The sequence below is a fragment of the Pistacia vera genome, unplaced genomic scaffold (assembly GCF_008641045.1).
Source record: "Pistacia vera cultivar Batoury unplaced genomic scaffold, PisVer_v2 Contig617, whole genome shotgun sequence".
Taxonomy (NCBI): Eukaryota; Viridiplantae; Streptophyta; class Magnoliopsida; order Sapindales; family Anacardiaceae; genus Pistacia; species Pistacia vera.
In genome coordinates, this window is record NW_022196465.1 from 327,708 (window position 1) to 340,682 (window position 12,975).

Below are 12,975 nucleotides of genomic sequence, written 5' to 3' on the forward strand. Positions count from 1 at the left end.
CCTTCTGTATACACCCTAACACAATGGAGTGTCTGAAAGGGGGAATATGACCTTACTTGATATGGTTAGGTCCATGATGAGTTTTCGTGATTTACCTACATCGTTCTAGGGTTATGCCCTAGAAACTGTGACTCACATTTTGAATGGTGTGCCGTCAAAGTCTGTAGATAAGACTCCATATGAGCTATGGAGTGGGCGAAAGCCCATCTTGTCTTATCTAAGGATTTGGGGCTGCGAAGCTTATGTTAAGAAATTGAGTTCGAACAAGCTGGGCCTAAAATTCTGTAAATGTATATTTGTGGGGTATCCAAAGTATACTATTTCTACCACCCAGAAAGCGCAAAATTTTTGTTCCTCGATCTGGTGTCTTTCTAGAAAAGAAATTTTTTCTAAGAAGTACTAGTGGGAGAAAAGTAGAACTCGATGAAGTTCTAGAACCACAAAATATACTGGACGAAGGACGGGATGATGTGCCATAGAAGGTGGTTGAACATCAAGAGGAGGTTACTCCACAACTTGTGGATCAAAGTGAACCACCTCAGGTAGCACAAAAGCTACGTAGATCTGGGAGAGTACGCCATGAGCCCAAGAGATATGGTTATCTCATGACTCAACATGGTGACGTGCTAGTCTACCAAGACGATGAACCCAGAACCTACGAAGACGCTATATCGGATCCAGATTTCGTTAAATGGCTTGAAGCCATGAAATCTGAGATGGACTCCATGTACCATAACCAAGTATGGTCTCTGGTGGAACCGCCTGAAGGGGTAAAACCCATAGGGTGTAAATGGGTCTTCAAGAAGAAAACTGACATGGATGGCAAGGTGCATACTTATAAGGCACGACTAGTTGCCAAAGGTTTCAAACAAATTCATGTATTGACTATGAAGAAACCTTTTCGCCGGTTGCTATGATTAAATCCATCCGGATTATGCTTGTGATTGCTGCATATCATGACTATGAGATTTGACAAATATTTCAATTGCTTTCCTAACCGAAAACCTTGAAGAGGATTTGTATAGAACAACCTAATGGTTTCGTTCTTGATGGGCAAATGATAAGGTATGCATTGTCTATAGATCCATTTATGGACTCAAGCAAGCTTCAAGGAGCTGGAACATTCTTTTGATGAAGCCCTAAAAGAATTTGGTTTTATCAAGAACAATATAGCCCTGTGTTTAAGAAAGTGGTGGGACCACAGTGGCATTCTTTGTGTTGTATGTCGATGACATACTTCTGTCACGGGAATGATAAATGGAGCTTGCAGTCGGTAAAGACTTGGTTATCCAAGTGCTTCTCCATGAAAGCTTAGGGAGAAGCAGCCTACCCCTTGGAATAAAGATCTACCGTGATAGATCACGTAGGTTGTTTGGCCTAAGTCAGAAACATACATTGATAAGTTACTGAAGAGATTCAGTAGGAAGAATCCAGAAGGGATTTCTTCAATGTCACATGGTGTCTATCTCTCTAAGGATATGTGTCCAAAACACACGATGTGGAGATAGAATGACAGGAGCCATATGCGTCAGCAATTGGATCCATCATGTATGCCATGTTATGTACTACTCGTATTCATTTGTGCTTTAACAGTACTTGTCGTATAATTTCAATTGGATCCGGTGAGCGTCACTTGATAGTTTCAAGACACTTAAGTACCGAGGAGACTAAGGACTTTTTCTTGGTTTATGAGGGGAAGATGAGCTCGCTGTAAGAAGATACGTGATGCTAGTTTCCAAACGGATAAGATGATTATTGATCACAATCAGGTTTGTATTTGGTCTCAATGAGTGAGCAGTGACTTGGAAGAGCTCCTAGCAAAGCACTGTAGCGGACTCTACAATGAGGTTGAGTATATGCATTATTCGATGCGGCCAAGGAGGCAGTCTGATTAAGATTTGTCACCAAACTTGGTGGGTTTCCATGATTGTTGATCCGATAATGTCTATTGTGACAACAATGGAGCAATTGCTCAGTAAAGGAACCACGATCTCACCAGAAGTCCAGACACATACTCAACGTTTCATCTCTCAGAGAATGGTTGAGAAAAGATGTACGATCAGTAAAGTACATACTAATGACATCTCGCCGATCCACTGACGAGCCTCTGTCACAGTTGAACATGAAAAACACTTAAGGTCATTTGGTATTAAATACATGAATGATTGGCTATATGTAAGCGGGAGATTGTCCAGAGTAGGTGCCCTAGAGCCAACAATTATTGTAAAATTGATTCTGTAATAATGTTTATTTATCAATAGGCATATTCTTCTATACGTGTATGTACTGATTATGTCATTAGGATGGTAGAACCGTGATGAGGTATCAAGTGTTCCAATCTTAATATGAGAACCCTATGATCACATATGGTGCCCTTTTAGAAACTTCTGTAGCCCCAGTATTTTCTGACCAAGGACACAAATAATATGTAAGGCATCATAAGGTGAACACCCTGTCGAAAGGCAGTGACTGATCTCACTTGTCAAGTTTTTTTGCCGATAACCTGGTGTAACGCATGGTGCTTGCTATAGGCAAGTTTACTGGACAAACCCCCTAGAGGATTTCATATGGATGGTACCCTAGTGTCTATGGAATAAATCTTCTAACGATGATGGTGCATGTGATCCTTAGACTTGAGATCACCAGATTGCCTTGTGCACCAATTGTGTGTAGTTTTGACACTCAGCCCAACGTAGATTTATTCGATCTATCATACGGTAGTGATTGGCTACACTGAGAAGTGTATCGAGACTAGGTGTGATTGACAAGGATTCATCACTCCTAGGTACGAAAGAAGTTATCTCACTGGGCAATTCAGTAAATGGCATGACACTAAATCTGTGGCCACATGGGATTAATTGTGCTCAATCCAATTTAATTTCCTGTTATTGGTCTAGTAACAAATACAACATGTCGAGGATATCTGAGGTTGACACTATTTCTATCACCTCAGTCCTCGATGATATAATATTGATGAAAGGATTTGATTGCATGGTACCATGTCGTTGACAGGCTGCAGTTTTGCTGAATCCGAATCTATCGGGTGCCATGATGCCTTGCTAGGGCCATCTTTGGTTTGGTGTAGTCATACGGTTTAATTGTGTTTAATCGCGATACTACTCACTGCCGAATGATTAAGGAGCCTACGGGTCACACACTTAGAAGATAATTTAGAATCAATTTATGAGAAGGGATATTTCATCTTTTAGATGAAATGGTATTTTGGTAGTCTCACATGCAATTAAATTTGTTGAGGTTGTTGTCTGTATTAATTTTTATTAAAATTAAATTAGTGAGATTAATTTAATATATATATGTATCTATTTAAATGAATTATTATTATTAATTGAATGTTATATATATTATATTAATTGATTTTATTATATAATTAATTAATTTTAATTAAAATATCATAAGGGTTTGTTTGGTTGCAGAGGGTGAACTAGGGTTGGAGCCCATGATTATTCCTAAGTGGATAGAGTTTTTAATTGTTTGCACTATATAAGTGCAACTTAAAATTAAAACATAATGGAATTTTCATTCATTAAAACCCTTGCCACCCTATCTCTCTCTCTCTCAGGAAAAACTTTTCTTGTTCTTCTTTTGATTCTTGAAGCCCTTGATTCTTCTAGCAAAATAATCAAGGTTCTGCGCGATAATCTTCGTGTGGACTTCTGTGAGTGCGATCCTACTTTATCGGATTGGCAACAAAATCACATGAACAGTAGATGATAAACAATAACCGTGAATAGTAGATGATGAACAGTGACCGTGACAGTAAATGGTGAACAGTACCATGAACAGTAAATGGTGAAAATAGACGTGAACAGTACCATAAACAGTGTTCCTGTTTGAAATCAGAGATATTCGAAAGCCTCCAAACGTACGTAATATTCTAATCCTTGAATGGATTTACTTTATACCATTTTTGTTTATAACATGTAAACGGTATAATCTATACTCGATCAGGCAAAGAAGGTAATTGATTTACCGATTGAATTTTTTGTTTTCCACTACGTATGGTAGATCAATTACTTACAGTCGCATCTGATCACTTAATTTTGCAATGACTCTTTTATTCTCCCATCCACTTCATTTGAACTTGCAATTAATTTTGCAGTACTTAAAACCATGACAATTGGTGTGGCTTTACATCAATTAACCATGCATCACACTGCATTACAGTTTCCATCAATAACATTTATCTTGCTGGTTTAAAGACATGATCTTCTATCCTTTCAAAAAGTAGGTAATTGAAGCACTGAATGAAATCCACAATACTACTAAATATGAATGGAAATCCTAATACTGTACTACTAAACATGACTTAAAAATAAGAAATCCAACAATATTTTTGTAACTACACCCATTAAGTTATAACTTTCTCATAGATAAAATTAGTTAGTCCCCCATTATGACTAAAAGAGGTTTTACTGTATATCCATCTAGAGCATGATTGACTATATGAATTTGGTTTTGCATCAATTAACAGTTGTAAGCCCTTTATTGAGCGACGTTGTTTTCATAGACTTCAAGATGTTAGTGAAGTAATGTTCATAGTTGGATTGTTGCATTTTAGTTTTGGATAAACTAATATGTATTTTGAGTCTTACTTTTGTCATGAGACAATATCTTAGAAACATTTGTTGGAATTATGCTCCATTCCCCTGTTTTTTCTCTATTTCAGTTCAAAAGTAATAGGATACAGTTGTGACAAACTTGTTTTAAAACCCAATCCAACCTAACCGATTGGATTGTGAACCAGGGCCTTGTCTCAGCTGAACATCAATAAACCTGGTTATTCATTAACCTGGAGTGACCCCAGTTGACCAATGGAATAGTAACGAACACCGTTCCAACCAGCCCAGGCCAAAATCGGGTCATAATTAACTCCTTAATCTTTCTCAATTGTTGAATGGGGGTGCTGCTACTGGCCACTTGAGCCCTTTTTCTGATCTCGCGCTCAATGCGCTACAGTGGTCGCTCACAGTGCAGCATCGCTTTGCCTAAAGACACCAACAGCACCCCTATCCCACAATTGCGTGACAATAGGCGTGTCACGTGATGCCAACCGCGTGCATATTGGCATACACCCCCTCACCTGAGCCCAACGTCCCAACCCTGCTCTTTAGTTAATGTGTTTTTGAGTTGTCGACACCTCCTACTGCTCGGCCGTCGCCTAGATATGTTGTGTTGTGGGTTTTGTCTGTAGGTGTTGGTGGAATTGAAAAGGGAAAGAGAAATGGATGGTGGAAATTTGTTAAAAAAAAAAAAAAAAAACCCTATGATTTGCATATGGCCAATCGAAGAGGTGTGTTTGTTGGATTACAAACCTCCAAGATTGATTCTTATTTCTCAGGTGGTTTGCTAGATTTCAAACCTGCTGGATATGATGATGTCACCAGTCCTACCCGTCAGCCACACCGATTGAACAGCTCAACCCAAGAATTAGCCCCTTGGCTGGGTCAGTCTCCGGGTTGGGTATTAAAACATACACAACACAGAGAGAACTCAGATTTTTAAAGTTATTCTTCAATGAGGACACTTCCAGTCCTGCTTTGGTGTATTCATCTTTCGACTCTAATTCCTCAAACCATGCTGATTGTCTCGAACTTCAGTGTATTTATCTCTAGGACGAGTCTTTAACCTGATCACATATACAATAAGGATACTTCTTAATGGGCCAATATGGAGAAGAATGCAAGTAAATAACATTATTTTAAAAACTTTTAGGATCTATGTAAAAATACAAAAATTTTGGAACAAATCTCGTTTACTTGCAAGTTAAATAAAATTAAATATTGGTCAATTTTTTTTTTTTTTAACCAAAAATGTAAAATTCTGTCTTTCTAAGTTTTGTTACTGTGCGTTCACCTAATATAGTTGGTACATTTATGTGTGAGAGACTGCGAGCTTCTTCTACGGGCTGAGATTTTATACTTATGCCAAAAGGCTTGATGTTTGGGCTAGGCCCATCATACAATGCTATAGGCCTACTAGATTTAAAATAGCCACATGTCCTCTCACCCCATTGTCTCTATATTTATAATCTAAAATACATGATTAATATCAAAGTTACACACAAAATCAGAATATTAATTTTTTTTTTTTTTTATGTATTTTCTTAAAAAGTAAATAAAGATAATTCTATAGGGAGAACGACATTTTCCACCCAAGGTTTGGTGAAACGACACTTTCCCACCCGTCAAGTTTTAAAATGACACTTTTCCATCCTTCATCAGGTTCTGTTAATGTTTTCTGTTAATATTTGACTAAAAAAGACGAAATACCCTTAAATAGTTTTTTTTTAATTAATTTATTAAATTAAATTTTTTTAAGCCAAAGTCTTTACTTGATTATTTATTAGTTCAAGTGTAAAGATCATTGTTTCCTTTATTATTTAATTAATTAGGATATTGATTTCTAGGTTAATTAGTAAAAATGAAAAATTATAAATTTAGTAGATTATTGATAATAGTGATGGGATATTTATAACAATAAAATATAAATATTAAGGTCATTTAACTTTAAACATTTCATAACACTTCCTCACTTTTGGTGGGGTTAACTATTTTTTCTTTTTTTCTTTTTTAATATTTGACTTTTTGGCTAGTTAAAAATAATAAAATTTTAAAAGTCAAATATTTAAGGTATTTTTATATTTTCAGTAAATATTAATGGAAAAATAATAGAATCTAACGAAGGGTTAAAAATGTTTTTCGCCAAACCTTGGGTGGGAATATGTCGTTCTCCCATTTATATAACACCAAAGCTACGGACGTCGAAATTTTGCACCGAAATGTGTACCGACCTACGTGTACCCCTGATTCACACCACGCCTTAATTTTCTATATTATTTTTTTAGTGAACGGTTGTCCTTAATATGGACGGTCGTTCACGTCACATGGACTCCGTCCATATTATATGGATGGAGGGGGGTCCATTTACTACTGACGGGCGTCCCCATTTAAAGGACGCCTGTCCATAAATAAATGGAATATTTTTTTTTTATAAAATTAGGGACGGCCGTTCATAAATTTTGGACACCGTCCTTAACCAAAATATGAAAATTAAAAAAAAATAAAAAACTTTAGGGAAGGCCGTCCATAAATTTGGACGGCCGTCCATTACGTTTGGATGGGCGTCCATCTTCGTCCCTTATGTTTGCACCAGCGTCCATTACGAATGGACAGCCGTCCATATTTAAAAAAAAAAAAAATAAAAAAAAAACATTTGGACGGACGTCGATTAGGAATGGACTCCCGTCCATTATTTTGGTTTCTAAAAATTAAAGAAAACTTTGGATAGGACAGGCGTCCGTAAGGAATAGACGCCCGTCATTACTTTCACGCAGGCTGATGGGTTTGAGATCGCCAATGCAGTAGGAAGGGTTCGTTAGTTACAGCCATTGAATTCAACACCTCAAACTCACTTGTCCTCGACCTCTAAGTCAATGACATCCATTTTCTCCCGGATACACTGACGGGCTGCTTCGTGCAGAGAGCAGCAAGATCTGCTCCCACATAACCATGCTATCTCTTGCAACTCTTTCAAGATCAACCTAAAACATGCCATCAAATAGAATGTCACTATGCTAAAGAAAAAAGACATAAAATGATTTATACAGACGATAGATGAAGCAGATAAGATCCTACATCTCAGCAGCGTTCATGTTTCTTGGTGGATTCGAGAACTCTCCAATCTTCCAACTTCATCAGGAACACCTATGTCAATCTCTCGATCAAATCTCCCAAATCTCCTCAAGCAGGATCAATGCTATTTGGCCTATTTTTGGCTCCCATAACAATCACATGAGCCCGGGACTTAAGGCCATCCATTAGAGTTAAAGCTGGGACACTATACGCCTCTCCACTTCACCATGTGTCTTTTCCCTCTTTGGAGCTATGGAATCTAATTCATAATAAATATGATTGATGGCATTCTTTCCTCCTTCTTCAAATGCCTTCCTCAAGTTGCTTTCACTCCTCACCAGCCAACTTTGACATTATTTCAGGTCCTTAATCAAAAAGAAGAAAACACCTGTCTCATTAGCAATAGCTCTTGCAATCAAGGTTTTTCCAGACCCAGGTGGCCCGTAAAGCAAGATTCCCTGGGGGTTTCACACCAATTGATTTGAAGAGCTGAGTGTCTGAGAGGAAGTTCTACAGCTCACGAATTTGAGCCATTTTGCTTCCTAACACCGCCGACATCATCATAGCCTATTTCATTTGACCTCTCCTCACCTCATGTTTGTTGGTTCCCTTCATAGAATTTCGATCGGAAAGGGAGAAAATGGAATATGTTTGTTGCTCAACATCATCCAGGGATGGGTAATATTCCCAAAGCTACAAAGGTGAGCAGGTGGCAGTAGGGGTGGCTGCTTGGTTGGCCACATGGCTTGAGAGGCATCAAGGGATGGGTTCCATGACGTGCAGAGTCTTTTAGTAAGCTCTTCTTCTTGATCCTTAATAGTCTCTCTTCTTATTTTTTTTTTTTTTTTTAGGTATGGACGTGTGTTCATTAGGAATGGATGCCCGTCCAAACGTAAGGACGGCCATCCAAAATTTATGGATGTCGTCCCCAAAGTTTTTTTTTTTTAATTTTATTTTCATATTTTGGTAAGGATACCGCTAAAATTTATGAACGGCCATCCCTAATTTTTATAAAAAATTATTTCATTTATATTTATCGACAGACTTCCTTTAAATGGGAGACTCTGTCTGTAGTAAATGGACCCCGATCTATATAATATGGACGGAGTCCATGTGAGTGAACGATCTCCCATATTTGATGATGACCGTTCACTAAAAAATAATTATAGAAAATCGGTGTGGTGTAAGTCATAGGTATATACGTAGCCGATACATACTTTCGATATAAAATTTTTCGATGTTCGTAGCTTTGATTTATATTTAAATAAACTTTTTGCTTAAACTTGAAAAGTATATGGACGAGATCCGGAAACAGAGCATAAAATTTGAGTAGCATTAATTAACTTGATGATCAGTTAATAGTGATCCTTTTTTAGCACACCTTTACGCAACCCACACTTAAATTATTTCAATTTGTGATAAATCAAAGCAATACTAGTTCCTCATTATTTTTGAAAACTTTACGGTGACGCTTTTGACTTTACGGGACATATTCAGGCTCGAGTTGAAAGAGCAAGAGGTTTCGTATATATTATTCACCCCTTCTTAAAAATAATAGTAAATTCTTTCATTATCAGGATTCATTTGAGATTTAAACGTATAGTTAGAATTTTTTTAAGTTGTTTCATTGTTTTTACAATCAATAAGACCTTGATCCCTTGTAGAATTGACACGGTACAAGATTGATCGCCATAATTAAATGTTATATGAAACCATCAAAATAACCACCTCCATACCCCTTTATTGACCCAAAATTCATTCTACAAGTGTTGCTTAGTCACTATTCCATTGACACAATTAATATTTTAGTTTGTGGATATGCTAGCATATGCATATGCTAACTACCATAAAAGTAATTAATAATCTTTTAAAAATATATAAAAAGAGACTAATGTAACATATTAGTAATATTTTTTAAACTGTAATAAATTTACTTTTAATAATGTTTACTAATTCATACCATTTTTTATGCCACATTAATTTGGCGTATCTTAATTTTTAATCACTCCCTTGTTAATTAAGTATAAGTTTCAATTTATGAATTTTAGTTGAATACATTTCTCTTTGATCTCTTAGAGAATATAGAATAGCATGATGGGGAAACTGAATTGGAAAATTTTGTCACCCTCTGATAATTAACCATTAGCCTCCACCACCTTTCCCTTATTTTCTCACTACCATGACCAACCCACATCCACAAATTGACAGAACCACCACCACTACTGCCCGCCCCTCGCAAGAAACACCAGAGCCGCACCATCTCCCCATTCTCATGCTACTCCCCACAACTCTCCCTTCTCATTTAGCTACTTGTGTTCCACTCTTCATTCTCTGTCAAATCAAATTCTTCACGTTCCACCAATCTCTTCTCCCTCTCCCTCTCCTTTACGGTCTTTCATCAGCCATCAATGGCAGACGGTCACCAACTGCACCCAGGACAACCTCAACTCCTTGGCCGAAGGGCTTCGACCTCAGCCACGTTTCTCCCTGAAAGACTTACGTTACCAGCACAAGCCGTCCAGGGACACAGTGGTTCATGAGCTCCATGTATGATTCTCACGAAGAAGGCGAGGTGCAATACCAACAGTTTCCTTCAAAATCATCAGACGACCGGCTACTGTGTCTAAAAGGACGCGACACCCACACGGCTCGTGGAATTACTATGCCCTTGCGTGGCCTGAAACACTTCCTGTGAACGCCACTCTCATGAAAGGCTTAACGTTTGTTTCGTATAATCATTACAATTACGATAACATATGGCATGGACTATCCGCGGTCGTCCCATTTGTCGCTTGGCATAGAAAAAATGGCTGTGAATCGCCGACAAGGTGGATTTTGTATCACTGGGAGAGCTGAGACTGAGAATGGGGTCGTGGCTGACGACTCTGATGGAAGCGACGTTCAATGGGGAGCCGGTGATTGAAGGATATGATGGGGAGATGAAGTGGTTTACTGCTTTGAAAGGCTGTGGTGATGAGACACAACGAGGGAGGGATGTCGAGAGAAAGAGGATGGAGGTTTATGATTTGATGTATGTAGGCTAGGATGTATTGTACCATGAGCCCGGAGAGAAATGCGAAATAACATTGGGATGACTTTGTGTTTATGAGGACTGGGCCGAGGTCATTCAGAATGAGTCGATTGTTACTGGGATCTTTCGAAAGAATGTGGTAAAGTTAACGGCTGCAAGTTAATGGGGTGGCTTACTCATAACCTCACCTTCTGTGAACAGGTCAGTGTGATTCTCACTTTGATATATTTTCAATTCTACAAATTAGAATATATTTGTTTACTTTTTTCTAGCTATATCATCAATGTTATAATCAATTATGGCATTTTTATTGGTCTTAAAATCTAAAAATGGATTTACAGACTACACAGAGCTTAAAGTTGGACCACTGAATCTACATCTAATATATTAATTAGTACAAGTTAATCGATGATTAGTTATCTTAAAAGGGATCAAATATAAATTTCAAACGCATTGAGTTTTTGGGAGTAGGGAATGCATACTTACAAGCAACATGTAATCCATCTCAATTTAAGGAAATGTTGCGTAGAATGATAGGCTTTATGGACCACTAATGCATATTGTACATCTCCTATATTAGGCATATTAATAAGTCTCAAATTAAAATTATGGTTTCTGATTGTAGACGTCCTCGAAACCGCTGCAGCTGATATAGATTGATTGAATCTATTCTTTAGAAGCGTTATTCTGGTTGGGTCGTTTCTAATTGTGCTTTTTATTTTTAAGAGTATCTTGCATATAATAAAGAACATCTTTATTAATTTTAATAAATAAAAAAATATAATTTTTATTCAATCCAATAAAATCTTTAAATTTAGCGAAATATTCTTTATTTTTAAGAAAGTACTAATGGGAGAGAGAATTAATAAATAAAATGCATAAAACTTATAGTTTATTAATTAAAATTAGGATAGAAAGTGAATTTAACTCTCTAACTGTGGAGAGTCAAACTCATTCTCTAATTTATATTTAAAGGTAAAGCTTATTGCACTGTTGTTTTTATAGAATAGACTCTTATAATAAAGAGTTTGAATCATAAAAAATCTTTTAAATATGCTCTTAGTCCAAGTAAATAGCTATTCCTTTTATTTCTTTCAATATCCATAGAATGTTTTTAATCTTCTCTAATAACACTATATTTTTTACTCACAAACATCGAAGAGATGAATGGAGAAGAAATAATGACAAAAAAGAATATTCAGAGGAAAAGTGAAATAATTAATTTATGGAAAGACAAAAAAACGTAGTCAATCATTAAAATCATTAATTAATTCAGAACATTGGAAGTTTTCAAACCTAATACTGGACCTTTGAATTTATATACCGCTTTATGACCATATATATGAATGTCTTGTTTTCAAACAAATCCTTTGAAATTTATAAAATATTTATCACAAACTTTCTGTCTAATATTTAATCTCTAATGTTATAATTGATTGCTTGATACAGTAAAGTTGAGTGAGCATGACGGACATTCTGGTGTCTCCTCATGGAGCTCAGCAACCAACATGTTCCTCAGGACAGAAATAGCAGTGTAATGGAATTCTTCCCCAAAGGATGGCTAAAGCTCGCCGGCGTCGGCCAGTAGTTTATCATTGGATCGCTAGCTGGTCCGGGATGAGGCACCAAGGTGCCTGGCGAGATCCTGATGGGGAAAAATGTTCTTTCCCTAAGTATGATCGTCGTTGCATGTCAATTTACAAGAGTGGTAGAATTGGATACAATGAAACTTATTTTGCTGAATGGGCCCGAAATGTTCTAAATGAGGTGAAGGCAAGGAAAGAACTAGAAAAAGCATCACAAAGTGCTTCTTCTTATGAATGTGCTTGTGGGTAGCTCAATTTTCTTTCATGAGCATACTTTTCAAGTACACACTGAGTATTTTGTGAAATTATAGCCGTTGAAAGTCAAGCTGTTGGTTGTTTTAGTTTGTTGTTTTATTTTCTTGTTAAGAGTCTATGTATTAGCTAATGTATCTTGTTTTTAGGAGTTTTTATTATTTTAGGATTTTTTTCTTAATTATTATTTTCCTTTTAAAAGAAGATTGAATTTCTAATTGTCAAATCTTCTTGATTTCTTTTTATTTTCTCCTTTAAGAGAGATTATTTCCCGGAATTGTCTCACCATCGTAGCCTATTTATTTTTGTCTTCTTTATTCAATAAAAGAAATCACAGAAGAAATTGAGCTTGTGTTTCTTCATTCTTCAAGTCTTTATTTTCTTCATGGTATCAGAGCAGGTTTAATCCTGTTTCATTTTCATCGAGTTTTTCCTACTCGTTATCTCTGGGTCT

At 36.7% G+C, this 12,975-nt stretch overlaps 1 pseudogene; it reads left to right on the forward strand.

Annotated features, from left to right (window-relative positions):
* Positions 1–10,516: 10,516 nt before the first annotated feature.
* LOC116110856 lies at positions 10,517–12,580 on the forward strand (annotated as a pseudogene).
* Positions 12,581–12,975: the final 395 nt, after the last annotated feature.